This window comes from Rana temporaria, chromosome 2 (genome assembly GCF_905171775.1).
Source record: "Rana temporaria chromosome 2, aRanTem1.1, whole genome shotgun sequence".
Taxonomy (NCBI): domain Eukaryota; kingdom Metazoa; phylum Chordata; class Amphibia; order Anura; family Ranidae; genus Rana; species Rana temporaria.
Window position 1 is genome coordinate 360511833 of NC_053490.1, and position 19472 is coordinate 360531304.

Genomic DNA, 19472 nt, shown 5'->3' on the forward strand with positions numbered 1-19472 from the left:
TCAAAGACATTTTTATGAAAGATTATTTTTCTATTATTGGGACTATATTTCTTTATATATTTGTTTCACTGTGTATTTCACAAGTTATTTGCGCTTGCTTATTTTATAATTTGCCCACATGTCTTGTCACTAGACATATTTTTTATTCTTGTAGAGCGACTCCATTTTCTGTCTTGTATTAATTTATGTTGTATAACATTTTTGAGTTGCTGCTGTATTCTCCCCTTTTTTTAAGGTATGCGCAATTTTTTCCTTCTTACAAAAAAAAATAATATCAAACATACAAATATTCATAACGGAAGCATACACAAAGCCCCCCCCTTTTGCATCAGAGACAATCAGAGTTCTCCTACCACAGTTATCGAAAATTCGCAATCATTTTCGCAATAGCGAAAAAATCGCAATTTTTTTTTTTTCAATTTGGCAACATAAAAGGATCGCCTCAGCTTAGCTACTCGGCCCAGGGTCTCTAATCATACCAGCAATGCTTTTAGACGTCGATAGGATGTGATCTGTTTTAAAAATCAAATTGAAAAAATGCGAATATTCGGAATTGCGAATATTCACCGCGAAATTCGAAATATAGCGCGATTTCTCGAATATGCTATATTCGAGTCGAATATTCGCAATGCGAATATTCGTGAGCAACACTAGTGAAGAGCCAATGATAGCGGCTCTTCACCACCTGATCGCTCCCTCCAATGAGGGAGCGATCAAAAAGTAAACAAAGTAAGGTCATTCTAAGGTCTCCTTCCATTCTCTCCTCACACCGTTACAGAGTGTGAGGAGAGAAGACATTTTAAAGTGAGTGTCATTATTTTCTTGTGCCCAGCAGTGCCTAGCAGTGCCACACAGTACCCATCTGTGCCACACAGTACCCATCTGTGCCCTTACAGTACCCATCTGTGCCCCTACAGTGCCAATACAGTCCCCACCAGTGCCAATACAGTCCCCATCAGTGCCACCTCTGCCACTTCAGTGCCCATTGGTGCTGCTAGTGTCCATAAGTGCCACTACAGTGCTGCCAGTGTCCGTCAGTGCCACTACCGTGCCCAGTGCCACTACAGTGCTCATCGGTGCTGCCAGTGTCCATCAGTGCCACACCAGTGCCCAGTGCCACTACAGTACTCATCAGTGCCAATCAGTGCACCACCAGTGCCACTACAGTGCTTCACAGTGCCGTCACTGCTCCATCAGTGCCACTAACGTGCCCAGTGCCACTACAGTGCTCATCGGTGCTGCCAGTGTCCATCAGTGCCACACCAGTGCCCAGTGCCACTACAGTACTCAGTGCCAATTAGTGCACCCTCAGTGCTCATCCGTGCCGTCAGTGCTCATCAGTGCCACACCAGTGCTCATCTGTGCCACACCAGTGTCCGTCAGTGCACCATCAGTGCCACTACAGTGCCCATTTGTGCCACCAGTGCTCCATCAGTGCCACCAGTGCTCAGTCAGTGCCACTACCGTGCCCAGTGTCACTACAGTGCCCATCGGTGCCATCAGTGCCCAGTGCCACATTAGTGCCATCAGTACCACATCAGCGCCACCATAGTGCTCATCTGCACCACTACAGCGCTCATCAGTGCCACTAGAGTGCCCAATAGTGCCCATAAGTGAGTGCTCATCAGTGGATCCTCATCACCGCCGCCTTATCAGTGCATATCAGTGGCAGATAATCAGTGCACCCTCAGTACCCATCAGTGCACACTCATTAGACCAGCCTCATCTCATCAGCACCCATCAGTGCAGCCATATCTGTTCCAGTTTCCCTACCATAGTTTGTCACCACAGCCCACAGTCACCAGTATGGCAAAAAGGTTTTTTACCACTCAGCAGGCATACGAACATATGTGCTTGACCGACGAGAGCAGCGGGGAGCTCTCTGATTCAGAATATGAACCGGTTGGAAGCAGTGGGTCTTCTACAGATTCAGAGGAAGAGCAGAAGTGTGCCATGAAACGAAGGCGTTCTGACATGGGGCAGCAGGCTTACCACAAGTAGCGCTGTGCATCAACCAGCAGCTCGCAGCCATCCACCAGAAATACAGTGGCATCAACTAGCAGCTCAGTACCATTCCAGGAGAAATGAAGTACCACTGCAGCAAAGGGCCAATAACCACAGAGTGTCATCTCAGCCCCAAAGGGTTAGGACCCATGCCAGCCTTACCCTATGCCCCTTGAAAACCCTACGTGGCTTCCCCCCAATTCCGGAGCTAGCAAAACATCCCCCCCTTCCACCGCCCAGCCAGGTGTTAAGGGTGAACACAGAGAACTTTACCCCTATTGATTTTTTTAATTTAGTTTTTACCCAAGACCTATTATCCTCCATCGTGGCCCAGTGCAACCTCTAATGCACAGCAATTCATAAGAGACAACCCTGATTCATATTACGCCCGTCCCTATGAATGGAAAGCATTGACAGTGGAGGAATTTAAATTATTTTTAGAGGCCTAACGTTCAACATGGGGGCTCTCAAAAAAAAATGAATCATACTCATATTGGTCCAAAAAACCCATCCACCATAGGCCAGTCTTTTCATCCACTATGTCAAGAACCAGATACACATGATAATGCTTTCCTCCATTACAACGACAACACCCAGTGCCCTCCCCGAAATGACCCATCACATGACAAATTATTTAAAATTCGGCCACTTCTAAATTTTTTCTCAGAGAAATTTCCCAGTTATTTGTCCCCGACCAAAATATTTCCGTGGATGAGTCATTGGTCCACTTCACAGGCAGGCTTGGCATCAAGCAGTTTATCCAAACAAAAGGGCCCGATATGGGGGTTAAGTTCTACAAGCTATGTGACCGGGTCACGGGTATGTCTACGCCTTCCGGGTGTACGAAGGGAAGGACACCCAACTGCATCCCCCTGAATGTCCAGAAAATATCGAGCCACGGAAAGATTGTTTTGGGATCTTGTATATCCACTACTTGGAAAGGGTTACCACCTTTATGTGGGATAACTTCTATACTAGCTTGCCCCTCTTCCGCAGCCTTCACCGGATGGGGCACTCCAGCATGTGGTACAGTGCGACCCAATAGGAAGGGTTTTCCCGCAAAGGCTCATTATGGAAAGACTGCGAAAAGGGGAGACGGGCGTCTTTGCGAATGAAGAAGTTTTGGCTCTCCGGTGGAGGGACAAACGAAATGACACATGCTCTCAACGATACATAATGACACCTATGTGGAAATCCCCAAAAGAAACGGCCCTGGTCCAAAAACCGGCATGTTTCAAGACTATAATCTGTTCATGGGGGGAGTCGATTTCAATGATCAGATGCTCGAACCATATCTTCCCACAAGAAAAAGCCGCTATTGGTACAAAAAGGTCCTCAATATCTTTTTCAGTTTGGCCATTTACAACACTTATGTCGTTTACCGTAAATCTACAAGGAACCCCTTATCTTATCTTTATTACCAAGAAGAAATTTTCTCCTCCCTTTTGTACCCTGAAGACTCACCAGATGGCATTCGCTCTGATTGCGTGAGCAGACTCCATGAACGACACTTTATTGATAAACTCCCCCCCCATAAATCAGCCGAAACGTCAGAAGAGATGCCGTGTGGTGCACCAAAGCAGGAACTAGAAGAGACACTACATATTATTGTCCTTCCCAACCAGGCCTTTGTTTCAATCATGTTTCCGCCGTTACCATACTTTACTAGATTATTAGGAAAGTATGGTAAAACGTAATTATCATTTACGGGCCACACCTCTTATGCCACTGTACAGTTGTATTTCAAAATTATTCTACCCCCACTGAAATTGATTGTTTTGGCCAGTTTGACATTGATTTTGATCATTCAGTCATCCTGCTTACAATTAAATCAAAGAGGCACGTATAGGTCAGACAAATATAACATAACATTTTTAATGAAGTAACCACAAATGTCTTTTCTGTGCTCACATCATTATCAGTTTTATTCAACCCCCAAGTGACATTCAATCTTAGTACTTAGTACAACATCCTTTTACAGTTATAACAGCTTTTAAACGTGAAGCATAGCTTGACACAAGTGTCTTGCAGCGATCCAAGGGTATCTTCGCCCATTCGTCATGGGCAAAAGCCTCCAGTTCAGTCACATTCTTAGGCTTGCGCACTGCAACTGCTTTCTTTAAGTCCCCACCAGAGTTCTCAATCGGATTTAAGTCTGGTGACTGTTCCAGCCTTTATCTGCAACCATGCTCTAGTGGACTTGGAGGTATGCTTGGATCATTGTCCTGTTGAAAGTCCAACGTCTCCCAATCCTCAGGTTTGTGACGGACTGCATCACATTGTCATCCAATATCTCCTGGTACTGAAGAGAATTCATGGTACTTTGCACATGCTGAAGCTTCCCTGTACCTGCAGAAGCAAAACAGCCCCAAAGCATGATTGAACCCCCGCCATGCTTCACAGTAGGCAAGGTGTTCTTTTCATCATAGGCCTTGTTCTTCCTCCTCAAAACATAGCGTTGATCCATGGGCCCAAACAGTTTAATCAGTCCACAGAACACAATCCCAAAACTTCTGTGGTTTGTCCACATGACTTTTGGCATACTGCAGTCGACTCTTCTTATTCTTTGGAGACAGCAAGGGGGTGCGCCTGGGAGTTCTGGCATGGAGGCCTTCATTATGCAGTGTGCGCCGTATTGTCTGAGCAGAAACTTCAGTACCCACATCTGACAAATCTTTTCTCAGTTCCTCAGCAGTCACACGGGGACTTTTCTCCACTCTACGCTTCAGGTAGCGCACAGCAGTCAAAGTCAGCATCTTCTTTCTGCCACGACCAGGTAGCGTTTCAACAGTGCCCTTTGCCTTGAATTTGCGAATGATGCTTCCTATGGTGTCTTTTGGTATGTTTAACATCTTTGCAATCTTCTTATAGCCATTGCCCTTCCTGTGAAGAGTAATCACCTCTTCTCTTGTCTTCCCGGACCATTCTCTTGACTTCACCATGTTGTAACCACACCAGTAAATGTCTAGAAGGAGCTGAGTATCACAGTCCTTTTAAAGCTGCTTAATTAATGCTTATTAGGCTTTATTGCTGCTCCCTGACATCCACAGGTGTTTTCAATACCTGATTGAATACACTTCAATGAACCTCTGTTCTTCAGAGTGGTAGTCTTTAAGGGGTTGAATAATTGTGTAAATGAAGAATTCACAAAAGAAACATTTACTACTGCATTACAAAACCGATTGATGTAATTTTAGTTGCATATGGTTCTTTAAGAAGTCCTTGTAGGATTTCATTCTGAATACAATTACAAATGTACACTAAATTCCCTAAAACCCTTTACAGCATTGGGGGGTTGAATAATTTTGAACACAACTGTACATACCGCTGCCTGCTCCTGAACTGACCCTGGCTTGTTATACGACTACTCTTCTGCCTAACGATAAACTGTACCTACTCTGCCTGCTCTGGAACTGACCCTGGCCTGTTATACGACTACTCTTCTGCCTAACGATAAACTGTACCTACTCTGCCTGCTCTGGAACTGACCCTGGCCTGTTATACGACTACGCTTCTGCCTAACGCTAAACTGTACCTACTTCTGCCCGCTCTGGAACTGACCCTGGACTGTTTGACCACGCTTTTTGCCTGCTCCTTGGATTGATCTTTTACCCTGCTATGCTAGTGGGAACACAGGGGTCTCACATATGTGAGGGGCTCCAGAATTGTTTTTCTGGATGAAAAAACTAAATTTTTAGTTTTCTCATTCCCAGATTAGGGTCTGGTTGCCCGGAGGCTTCAAAGAGATTTGGGTGGGAGAAGCCTCTACCCCTGTCCCCATTCTTTCCTGGCCTGCTACTTGGACCATGTTCCTGCTTACTACCAGGACCAATATTTTGGCACTGCTGGCAATGTTTCTACTTGCACTGGCCCTGGACTATATATGGACAGTATACCTGCCTGTACTGACTATGGACAATATTCCTGCCTGCTGCCTGGACAATTCCATTCACTGTCGCTGACCACGTCCCTGCCTGCTGCCTGGATCAGGGCTCTCCTCCTGTGGACAATTGCACTACTAAAACCACAGGTAATCCTTTTTTTTTTACCCATTACTCAGCAGAATGTATTTTAGGGTGTAATTCTTGGTATGTACATGCTGTGCTAGAAATATGAAGGGCCTTCAAAAATGTGATAGATTGTAAGGAAATTGGATGTGTAATTTGTGTCCCTACAACACCTGATGGTGCTTCTTGGATGTTGGGTCTCTATGTGGCCACGCTATGTAAAAGTCTCACACATGTGGTATCGCCATACTCAGGAGGAGCAGGAGAATATATTTTGGGGTGTCATTTTTGCTATGTACATGCTATGTGTTGGAAATATCCTATAAATGGACAGCTTTGTGTAAAAAAATGCATTTTCATTTTTTTCCCACATTTTCCAAAAACATTGGCAAAAAAATGAACTGTTCAAAAGACTCATTATGCCTCATAGATTATACGTTGGGGTGTTAGCTTTCCAAAATGGGGTCACTTTGTGGGCGTTTCCATTGTCCTGGTGCTCCAGGGCCTTCAAAAGTGTAATAGGTGGTTGAGAGATTAGATGTGTAATTTATGCTCCTAGAATGCTTGAAGTTGCTACTTTGGTGTTGGGCCTCTGTATGTGGCCACGCTGTGTAAAAGTCTCACACATGTGGTATCGCCATACTCAGGAGGAGCAGCAGAATATATTTTGGGGTGTCATTTTTGCTATGTACATGCTATGTGTTGGAAATATCCTATAAATGGACAACTTTGTGTAAAAAAAATGCATTTTCATTTTTTTCCCACATTTTCCAAAAACATTGGCAAAAAAATGAACTGTTCAAAAGACTCATTATGCCTCATAGATTATACGTTGGGGTGTTAGCTTTCCAAAATGGGGTCACTTTGTGGGCGTTTCCATTGTCCTGGTGCTCCAGGGCCTTCAAAAGTGTAATAGGTGGTTGAGAGATTAGATGTGTAATTTATGCTCCTAGAATGCTTGAAGTTGCTACTTCAGTGTTGCGCCTCTGTATGTGGCCACGCTGTGTAAAAGTCTCACACATGTGGTATCGCCATACTCAGGAGGAGCAGCAGAATATATTTTGTGGTGTCATTTGTAGAATATACATGCCAAGTGAGAGAAATAACCTGTTATAATGACAATATGGTGTGAAGAAAAAAAAAAATCCTAATTTTGCAAAGAATTGTGGGAACAAATGACAACTTCAAAAAACTAACTATGCCTCTTACTAACTACCTTGGAATGTCTACTTTCCAAAAAGGGGTCATTTGGGGGGTATTTGTACTTTACTGGCTTGTTAGGGTCTCAAGAAATGAGAGAAGCTGTCAGTATTCAGGTGTGATCAAATTGTTCAATTTTCAGAAATTGGTACCATAGCTTGTAGACCCTATAACTTTCACCCAGACTAAATAATTTCCCAATTTTTTTTTTTTTTTTACCAAAAATATGTAGCAGTATACATTTTAGGCCAAATTTATGAGGAAAAATTACTTTTTTGCAAAATGTTATGATAGAAATGAAGAAGAATTCATTTTTTTACAAAATTTTCGTTCTTTTTTCATTAATAGCGAAAAAAATAAAAACCGCAGAGGTGATCAAATACCACCAAAAGAAAGCTCTATTTGTGGGAAAAAAAGGACAAAAATTTCATTTGGTTACAGTGTTGTATGACTGAGTTATTGTCATTCAAAATGTAAGAGCACCAAAGCTGAAAATTGGTCTGGTTAGGAAGGGTGTTTAAGTGCCCAGTGGTCAAGTGGTTAATCTTTTTTTCAAAATTCGGGAAATCCGAAAAATTCTTTTTTTCCATTTTATTCGTTGCTTTTTCCGAATTCCGAATTTTTGCATTTCAGAGAAAACAAAAAACGAATAAAACTAAACAAACAAATTTCCTGAATTCCCCCCCCCAAAAAAAAAAGAAACGAAAAAAACAAATTTTCGGAAAATCAGAAATTCAAAAAATTCGGAAATTTCCCATTTTTGAATTTTAGATTTTCGAATTTTACAATCTCGAATTTTCGAAATTTTAAATTTTTTTAATTTCCGAATTTAAAAATTTTAAAAAATGTAAAATTTCGAAAATTCGGAAATTTAAAAATTCTAAATTTTGAAAATTCAAAATTGCAAAATTCAAAAATCTAAAGTTCGAAAATCTAAAATTTTCGAATTTCCGAAATTCGGAAATATGAAAATTCGGAAATCCGAAGATTCGGAATTAACACATTTCCCAAAATGTGTTAAACTAATTAGAAACTAAGCAAATTGCACATGTCTAGTACTGAGGTATTCTGATGGTCTGCAGATAGGTATTCAGCTACTCTGATGGACTGGAGACAGGTACTCTGGTGGGCTGTGCATAGGTACTTGGGTACTCTAGGCTGGAGACAGGTACCCAGGTACTCTGATGGGCTACAGATATGTACTTGGGTATTCTGGGCTGGAGAAGGGTACTTGGGTACTCTGGGCTGGAGACAGGTACCCAGGTACTCTGATGGGCTACAGATATGTACTTGGGTATTCTGGGCTGGAGAAGGGTACTTGGGTACTCTGATGGGCATTGCAATATTCGTGTGCCGTGCTTTCTACGATATGCGCATTCATGAGCACCGTATCCCAGAAGAAACAACGAGTGGGCTTCAGATGCCCACACTGAAGATGGGAGCGGGCTCACAGAGAAGACCAAAGTAATTTTTATTTTATTTTTTACCAGAAAGAGACTACTAAATGGGGTTCAGGCTGGCCAATCAAGCACAGTAATCCTACGGTCATCCAGTCATTGAACCAGGTTTTGGTGCTTTTGGCAATGTGGACAGGTGCCAAGTCCTTCTGGAAAATTAAGTCAGCATCCCAATAGAGCTGGTCTGTGGAAACAAGCATGAAGTGCTCCAAAATCTCCTGCGTTGACCCTGGACTTAATGAAGCGCAGTGGACCAACTCCAGCAAATGACATAGAAAAAGAAGAAAAATTGCGCCAGCCAAATAATATAACAATCAAGAGTCCAAAAGGTGTACACTGAAAATCTTGAACAGACAACACCCGGTGCACTGATGATAAAGTGATCCACCACCACATGGACTGAGGCTTACCAGAAATAAAACAAATAACAGCGTTATTTATTAGTCCCAGCAGGATATCCAGAGAGTGTAGCCACAAGACAGGATAAAATCGGATGTGCAGCATAGATCATACAGCCATATATCCACGGAGGGATGCAACAGACTTGGCACAGACAGATCCTCTTAGGCCATTCCGGGAGCCCAGCAACATGTTATATAGGAAGAGAACTGCACATAGTGTAATACGTCCAAAAAAATGTTTTATTTAAAAAGTAAAAACCTACTTACAGCGATTAAGCGTAATACAGGCGTATAAAAACAAATGCCGGCCGGCATAGACAGGAGCCCTTCCTCCTCGTGAGAACGTGGTGACGTCACTGCACGCCGTTGCAGGGGTGTCAATGATGGTTCTCTGCACAACTGTCAAGTCAGCATTCTTTCCAATGATTTTGATTCCTACTGAACCAGACTGAGAGACCATTTAAAGGCTTGGGAACCCTTTGCAAGTGTTATGGCCTAATTGGCTAATTAGAATGGGACACTTTGGGCCAGATTTACATACATTTAGATAAGCGCAGCGTATCAAAGATACGCTACGCCGCCGTATCTTACCTGGCTTTAAGTCGAATCCAGGAAGATTTCGCGCCGTAAGTTACGGCAGCGTAGTGTATTTCTGGCGGCGGTATTCAAATCGGCGATTAGGGGGCGTGATTCATTTAAATAAAGCGCGTCCCCGCGCCGATTGGACTGCGCATGCTCCGTTTCGTCGCAACGACATCATTTTTTGAACTTAGACGTGACTTACCTCCATCCCTATTCACGGACGACTTGCGCAAAAAATAAAAAAAATTCAAATTTCGACGCGGGAACGACGGCCATACTTAACATGGCAAGTCTATCTATACGCCGCAAAATAGCAGCTTTAACTATATGCCGGAAAAAGCCGACTAGAGACGACGTAAGAGAATGCGACGGCCGCGCGTACGTTCGTGGATCGTCGTAAAAAGCTCATTTGCATACCCGACGCGGAAAACGACGCAAACTCCACCCAGCGGACACGGAAGTATTGCATCTACGATCCGAAGGCGTACGAAGCCGTACGCCTGTCGGATCGAACCCAGATTCCGTCGTATCTTGGTTTGAGGATTTAAACTAAAGATACGACGCGGGTAATTTGAAAGTACGCCGGTGTATCAGTAGATACGCCGGCGTACTCGCTATGAGGATCTGGCCCTTTGAGCCTAGAATATCGCACCTTTTCACAATATTCAAATTTTCTGAGATTGTGGATTTGGGGTTTTCATGAGCTGTAAGTCATAATCGTCACAATTATGACAAATCACGGCTTGAACTATCTTGCTTTGCATGTAATGAGTCTATCTCATATATTAGTTTCACCTTAAGTTGCATTAGTGAAATAAATTAAATTTTTCACGATATTCACATTTTTTGAGTTTCACCTGTATATCACCCTATCCACAAAAGCTTCTCTCTTGACCACTTAAGGACCACCTCCTGCATATGTACGTCAGCAGAATGGCACGGCTGTACTAGTACCCAGCCACGGGTCGCGAAGCTTCGGGACCGCGGGTTCTGCGGACCCGATCGCCGCTGGAGTGCGGCAATCGGTCTCCGGAGCTGAAGAACGGGGAGAGCCGTGTGTAAACACGGCTTCCTCATTCTTCACTGTGGCGTCTGCATCGATCGTGTCATCCCTGTTATAGGGGGACACAATCGATGACATCACTCCTACAGCCACACCCCCCTACAGTTGTAAATACACTTCAGGGAACACATACCACCAACAGCGCCCCCTAATGGTTAACTCCCAAACTGCAACTGTCATTTTCACAATAAACAATGCATTTTAAATGCATTTTTTGCTGTGAAAATGACAATGGTCCCAAAAATGTGTCAAAATTGTCCGAAGTGTCCGCCATAATGTCGCAGTCACGAAAAAATTAGTAGTAAAAAAAATAATAAAAATGCAATAAAACGATCCCCTATTTTGTAAACGCTATAAATTTTGCGCAAACCAACCGATAAACGCTTATTGCGATTTTTTTTTTTTTTTTTTACCAAAAATATGTAGAAGAATATGTATCGGCCTAAACTGAGGAAAATTTTTTTTTTTATATATATATATATATATTTTTGGGGGATATTTATTATAGAAAAAAGTAAAAAATATTGCATTTTTTTCAAAATTGCCGCTCTATTTTTGTTTATAGCGAAAAAAATAAAAACCGCAGAGGTGATCAAATACCACCAAAAGAAAGCTCTATTTGTGGGAAAAAAAGGACGCCAATTTTGTTTGGGAGCCACGTCGCACGACCGTGTTGAATCGCAAAAAGGGGCAAGGTCCTTTAGCTGCATTTTGGTCCGGGTCTTAAGTGGTTAATCAAGACTGCATTGACACACGGCATATCTCACCCCACAAAAAAAAGAAAACAATGGAGGGGTGGGGAAAGAATGTGTCAGGACAAAAATGTAATCATGTGAACCTAAATGAAAATAAAGTCAGAAGGTGCTCCCAAAATCAAATACCCCAAACCTAACATGTTTCACTCTTCAAATAGAGCTTCGTCGGAGGTAACAAAAAACAAAAGTGAAGAAAATGAGCAACCAAGAGTAGCTGACTGCCACATAGTGAAAAGAAAATGGCCATGTTAGGTTTTTGCGATTTTATTTTAGGAGCACCTTCTGCCTTTTATTTACATTTTGGTTTGTCTAGTTCTAGTTTATTTTTGCCACAGTTAAGTGTTATCAATCACAAGCTTTTGTATATATTGTGACAGGAAGTCAGGTAAATCTGTGGGTGTTGTCACAGTCGGGACATACATTTCTGCCTTGTTAGACAATACACCAATCATTATTAGACGTCGGCTGCCAGAAATAGCCAGGAAGGCTAAGGGCCGTTGAAAGACTCCAGCTGTTCAGAGTGAGGCAATTAAAGTCCTCTATAAAGTAGCCCAGAGGATAACCACTAATTGGCGGACCGTTTCCACGGATAAATCCTCTCGAGGATTTGCACGGATTTTGATGCGATGGAGTGTACTCACCATCGAATCGAAATTCGCGCCGAAATCCTCTGGCGATGACGTGTCGCGCCGTCGCCGCGATGATGACGCGGCGACGTGCGCGACGCAGTCATATAAGGAATTCCACGCATGCGTCGAATCATTACGACGCATGCGGGGGATCCCTTTGGACGGATTGATCCGGTGAGTCTGTACAGACCAACGGATGGATTCCAGCAGATAGATTTGAAGACATGTCTTCAAATATTTATCTGCTGGAAATCCATCGCATGGGAGAAAAGTCGCTGGGATTTTTCAGCGGATGGATTCTATCGTGTGTACGGTGCCTTAGGCTGTGTGAGTAGGAGAGCAGTGCCAGAAAGTCTCCTGATGAGGTGAGGAGACCATTGACTTTTTCCTGTGTTATAAATGTCAAAAGACTATTGTTTTGTGCTGTACAGCACTGTCTACCCAGCAGTAGGCTGTGTTAGACTTCATAGATAGGTTCCTGTGTGGAAGGTAGACGCCCAGAGTGGCTAGGATTTATTTTATGTTTGATTTTGTTTATGCTGTTTGGATGCTTGCAATTGTTTTCCAGCAAGATGGAAAAATAAACCAGAAACTTTGTTTTCAACCGTCTTCGACTGCCAGTCTGTATAAATTCAGTGTGTGGTGAACCCAACCAAGGGGTCACACACCCTGCTACCGAGCTAACCCCTCACAATATATCATTTGATTTATATATGTGTAGGTGCAGCCATCACATCGGTATTTTTTTGGAAAAAAAAAACATCTGAAACCTCACTTTAACATAGAAATCCTTCCCTTTTACACCTGTTAAGTGTTACACTTACACATTACTTAGCATTGATGCACATGAAAATGAAGATCTTGCTAGTTTGTGGAATATAAAAGCACTAATTAAAATACAGCAAACTGATAATGTTAAATCTCCCTGTTCTATGAGTGTGCCATTCAGTGGCGGCTGGTGCTCCAAATTTTTGGGGGGGTGCAAACAAACTGAAAAATTCGGGGAAAAAATCACATCAATTGCAGCCACTTGTGTCCCATCAAACACAACCACTTGTGCCCGATCAAACGCAGCCACTTGTGCCCCATCAAACGCAGCCACTGTGTAAGTCAATTACAGCCTCACTGTGCCCGTCAAATGCAGACCCACAATGCCCCAGCCATGTTCATTGCACGGACTTGCAGGGTATTTGTGGTGCACTGTATTCATGGTGAAATGCCATTTAATTTTTGCCATTGAACAGCACTGAGTGGCTGCATCTCTTTTCAGGTGGGGTGGTCAGGGGTGGTAAAATTTCAGCTCAACCACCTGCTTGTACTGCCCCTCCCAGCTGTGTGAACGAGCCCCTAAGGTCTTCTTTGCAAGTGTGGTCTCAGATCTGGGCATTCCTCTCTAAGGGTCCACCTATTGACTGTCTGCCAGACACCCTCCATCCCAGATTACTTTATATTTCTATTACCTGTTCAACAGCTCAGTACATTCTACAGTTGCCACAAAAAGTATGTGAACCCTTTTGGAATGATATTGATTTCAGCACAAATTGGTCATAAAATGTGATCTGATCTTCATCTAAGTGACAACAATAGACAATCACAGTCTGCTTAAACTAATAACACACAAAAAATGTTACCATGTTTTTATTGAACACACCATGTAAACATTCACTGTGCAGGTGGAAAAAGTATGTGAACCCTTGGATTTAATAACTGGTTGAACCTCCTTTGGCAGCAATAACTTTAACCAAACGTTTCCTGTAGTTGCAGATCAGACGTGCACAATGGTCAGGAGTAATTCTTGACCATTCCTCTGTACAGAACTGTTTGAGTTCAGCAATATTCTTGGGATGTCTGATGTGAATCGCTTTCTTGAGGTCATGCCACAGCATAACAATCGGGTTGAGGTCAGGACTCTGACTGGGCCACTCCAGAAGGCGTATTTTCTTCTCTTTAAGCCATTCTGTTGTTGATTTACTTCTATGCTTTGGGTCGTTGTCCTGTTGCAACACCCATTTTCTGTTGAGCTTCAGCTGGTGGACAGATGGCCTTAGGTTCTCCTGCAAAATGTCTTGAAAAACTTGGGAATTCATTTTTCCCTCGATGATGGCAATCCATCCAGGCCCTGACGCAGCAAAGCAGCCCCAAACCACGATGCCCCCACCACCATACTTTACAGTTCGGATGAGGTTTTGATGTTGGTGTGCTGTGCCTCTTTTTTTCCACACATAGTGTTGTGTGTTTCTTCCAAACAACTCAACTTTGGTTTCATTTTGCCAGTACAGCTGTGGAACATCCAGGTGCTCTTGTGCAAACTGTAAACATGCAGCAATGTTTTTTTTGGACAGCAATGGCTTCCTCTGTGGTATCCTCCCATGAAATCCATTCTTGTTTTAGTGTTTTACGTATTGTAGATTCGCTAACAGGGATGTTGGCATATGCCAGAGACTTTTGAAAGTCTTTAGCTGACACTCTAGGATTCTTCTTCACCTCATTGAGCAGTCTGCGCTGTGCTCTTGCAGTCATCTTTACAGGACGGTCACTCCTAGGGAGAGTAGCAGTAGTGCTGAACTTTCTCCATTTATAGACAATTTGTCTTACCGTGGACTGATGAACAGCAAGGCTTTTGGAGATACTTTTATAACCCTTTCCAGCTTTATGCAAGTCAACAATTCTTAATCGTAGGTCTTCTGAGAGTGCTTTTGTGCGAGGCATCATTCACATCAGGCAATGCTTCTTGTGAAAAACAAACCCAGAACTGGTGTGTGTTTTTTATAGGGCAGGGCAGCTGTAACCAACACCTCCAATCTCATCTCATTGATTGGACTCCAGTTGGCTGACACCTCACTCCAATTGGCTATTGGAGATGTCATTAGTCTAGGGGTTCACATACTTTTTCCACGTGCACTGTGAATGTTTACATGGTGTGTTCAATAAAAAACATGGTAACATTTAATTCTTTGTGTTTTATTAGTTTAGGCAGACTGTGATTGTCTATTGTTGTGACTTAGATGAAGATCAGATCACATTTTATGACCAATTTGTGCAGAAATCCATATCATTCCTAAAGGGTTCACATACTTTTTGTGGCAACTGTATATATAGAATATACTGAGCTGCTGAACAGGTAAAATAGATATAAAGTCATCTGGAATGGAAAGGGTGTGTCAGGCAGTGATTAGAATGGTCAGATCTGACACGGAGGATGCAGCATGTGTAAGCAGTGAAGATATATGTGAGAGGAGAGAAAAAAGCAGAAAGTGAAGGAGGGGGAGAGGGGGAGGATTGTGTGATCGGGAAGATCTACAGACTTGCAGTACAGGAGAGAGGGGGAGTAACGTTGGAGGTGAAAGTTGTTGCTGTAGCAGGAGTCAGAACAGTGACAATAGCATAGCAGGCGATGGAGATGGATGGAGGACTGCTTCTCCTGCTGCCTCAGCACTTACCTGCTGAAGGAGGCAGGCAGTGTGGGCCGAGTCAGGCAAATGCGGCCAGTGTAAATCCGCATAGGAGCAGAAATAAAAAAAAATAGTCCCTCCAGTTACAGTCTTCCCGGCTCTCCCGATGAACTGATGCCCGTCAGATCACATTACCTTGCTTCATGGAGCCGACTTCACTAGAACAGAAAGTGAAAGTGACACAGCTGCCCGGGGAAAGCACCTTCCAAGTCCTACGGCGGGTGCTAATGGTCAGTTACAAAGACAGGCAGAAGACTGACCCAATGAGAGTGCTGGGGCTATTACCTCTTCGCCTCAAAGCAACACAAAACCCTGCAAATGTAGCGTCTTGCCTGCAATCACGGAATTGCATCGGCATGACGCACTGGGGTCGGCGCCCGAGCAGAGTGAATTTAAAGAACTTTTTCCTTTTTTCCCTTAAAGGGACCTTTTTTTTTTCCCTTAAAGGGACCTTTTTTTTCCTCTTAAAGGGACCTTTTTTTTTTTTTGCCAATAGCTTTGGGGGGGGCGGCGCCCATGTGCCCCCTATGGAAGGGCCGCCACTGGTGCCGTTACTGGACAGTAGAATGGTATGGTTTAGCCAAGCAGTCTACTTGTTACTTCCTATGAGCTTAGGGGCCCATTCACCATATGTGTTGGGCTGCACTGTGTAGCCTTGGTAGACTTACCCAAAGCAGTTCAAACACATAAACAAGGCAATTTGCCTCATGTCCTATTAGTTCAGTTTAAGCCACTGTGCCAATTAACCACTTGACGACAGCCTTCCGCAGATACACACTGCAGCAAGGCGGCTCAGATGCTCAAACCAACGTACCTGTATGTCGGTCTGTGCATAAGATGGTGTGGGCACGCCACCGGGGGAGCTCACATGCGAGGCAGAACAGGGATATGCCTATGTAATCAAAGCATATCTCCATTCTGACAGGGGACAACTGTGAGATCTGATGTTTCTAGTAATCAGGAACAGCGATCTCTGTGTTCCAGTAAGCCCACTCCCCACACAGTTGGAACACACCCAGGGAACCCAGTTAACCCCTTCCCTGCCAGTGTCAGTTATACATTGATCAGTACCTTTTTTTAGCACTGATCACTGCATTGGTGTCACTGGTCCTCAAAAAGTGTCACTTGAGTTCAGATTTGTCCGCCGCAATGTCGCAGTCCTGCTAAAAGTCTCAGATTGCCATCATTACTAGTAGAACAATAAAAAAAATTAAAAGTGCCTAAATCTATCCCCTATTTTGTGGACGCTTTAACTTTTGCGCAAACCAATCAATATACGCTTATTGGGATTTTTTTTTACCATGCAAAAGAAATAAAAACGGACCTTATCTTTAGTGTGAAATCTTCTTGCCCTATCAATATACTGAGTAATGCAGATGAACAAAGGCATATATGTTTGAAGTTAGACCTGCAAGACCATCATGACTGTTCCCATAGTTAAAGTGAAAAAAAAAAAAAAAGCCTACAAAAGGCCAGAAAGTATGTTATTCACAGGATCACCAGGTGCAAAACACCTGAAAAAAGAAAACCAATGTAGCTACTACATTTAAGGACTGGTAGGCTGCAATATATTACATCTTTGTTTTTGGGTTTGGATATACAGTACTTTTATCCACTTGATGCCAGCGCTATACCCGAAAGACTGCACCATGTGGGGTTTGATAGCTGGGAGGGTGGTAATCTTTTTTTTTTTTTTCGCATTAACAGCACGAGGGAAAAAAAATAAGCCAATTAACGGCTTATGTAAATGGGACATCGGTCCCACACAGTGACAGCAACTGCTGTTAACCAGTGTCACCTACCAGTGCCCATCAGTTCTGCTATCCAATGCCACCTATCAGTGCCCCATATCAGTGCTGCCTTTATCGGTGCAGCCTCATGAGTGCACATCAATGAAGGAGAAAAATTACCTGTTTTTAAAATTTTATAACAAGGTTCAAAATTTTCAGTCTTTTTTTGTTAAAAAAAATAAAATAAATGAAAAACCCAGTGGCGATTAAAGCGGAGTTCCACCCAAAAGTGGAACTTCCGCTTAATCCACTCCTCGCCCCCTTACATGCCACATTTGGCATGTCATTTTTTTTTTGGGGGGGGGGGAGTGGGCGCTTCAGGAGGAGTGGGACTTCCTGTCCCACTTCCTCCTTCCGCTGAGGGACTGCTAAGGACAGGGCCGTCTTTACCGCAGGGCAAATGGGGCAGGTGCCCTGGGCCCTGTCACTGTTGGGGGCCCAAAGCAACCCCCTTTAAAAAAAAAAAAAAAAAAAATTTTTATTTATTTTTAAATAAAAAAAACATTTTTTTTATATATTTTTATTTTTTATTAAAGCGACAATTTTTTTTTTAGAGGTCTGGGGGTCCCCAGGGGCCCGTAGTTCCCCAGGGCCCCGGATGATAACCCCCCTTTTTTTATAAAAAAAAATATTTTTTTATATATTATATATATATATATATATATATATATATATATATTATATAATATAAATGTTATTATTATTATTATTATTATTAAAGGACCCAGAGGTCCACAGGGCCCCCGGATGGCAATCCCCCTTTTTTTTTATAAAAAACATTTTTTTTTACTTTTTTCTTTCTTTTTTTTCTTTTTTTTTCTTTTATTTATATATATATATATATATATATATATATATATTAAAGGGCTCAGAGGTCCCCAGGGCCCCATGTGGCAAACACCCTTTATTTTTTTTCTAAATGTTTATTTTTTTATTTTTGTTTATATATTTTTTTTATGGAAGGGCCCAGAGGTCCCCAGGGCCCTGGATGGCAACCCCCCCTTTTTTTTTATAAATGTTTATTTTTTATATATTTTTTTTTATTTTTTATTAAAGGGCCCAGAGGTCCCGGATGGCAACCCCCTTTTTTTTGTAATTTATTTTTAATAAAAACAATTATTAAAGGGCCCAGAGGGCCCCTTTTTAAAATATATTTTTTATATATATTTTTTATTTCTTTTTTTCTTTTTATTAAAGGGCCCAGAGGATGGCTACACCCCTTTTTTTATATATATATTTGTTTATTTCTTTTTTTGTAAAGGGCCCCCCGCTTCTAAATTCGCGGCAGCCCCCCCTCTGCTTCTTATTTTCAGGCGGCAGCACCCCCCATCCCGGTTCTCTGCTCCAGGGGGCCCATGCCTGAAGCTGTGTAAGTGGCCCCATAATTCCTGATGGCGGCCCTGCCGCCCGTTAAGCCCCTGTGCTGCCCACAAATCAGGCTGAAAATCATCAGCGGCACGCAGCCAGTGACAGTACTGCTTACCTTCCCAGTGTTTTAAAATGTACAGCACCCCTGGCTTCCCTTTAGACGTGCACTTCTCCCTTCCTGCCACTGGGTGCTGCTTGTATATAAAAGTGAATTAGAATGTGATTTTATAACATCCCCAGTTTGCTCTTCCCGAGGCTGACTTCTTCATGTCCTGCTCCTCAAGGTATGTCACTGTTTGCTAATCTATATTGTAAATAGAAGTTTTCTGTAGAGTGTGCCCAAAGTCTCTATAATATTTGATGATTCACTGCAGGTCTGGTCAGTGTTTTAAAAGTTCCTCTATTTTACACATGGCATGGCATGGGGTCACAGCACCGTCTGTCCATTCTGCTTTAGCACCATGGGACCCCATGCCATGTGTAAAATAGAGGAACTCTTTAAATCACAGACCAGACCTGCAGTCCAGGCTGAGTAAGGCCTCAGAGCACATGGCATTACTGCCTGTATTTAACTGCTTGATGGGCTTATTTTGGGCCTGGCTGGTTCACATGTATGTGTTTTGGCGGCCCACATTTGCGCAGGCATAGCAGCCCATTCATTTGAATGGGCCACCATGCCTGCGTTTCCTGCAAAGAAAAGCGCATGCCTCATGTAATATGCTGCGCACACGGCACGCCTATGCCCATCAAGCACTGAAATACAG

The 19472-nt window shown here is 42.9% G+C and overlaps 1 protein-coding gene across 1 annotated transcript in view; it reads left to right on the plus strand.

Annotated features, from left to right (window-relative positions):
• The window catches only part of PM20D1 (peptidase M20 domain containing 1), a 359154-nt gene that overhangs the window by 272752 nt on the left and 66930 nt on the right, over positions 1-19472 (plus strand).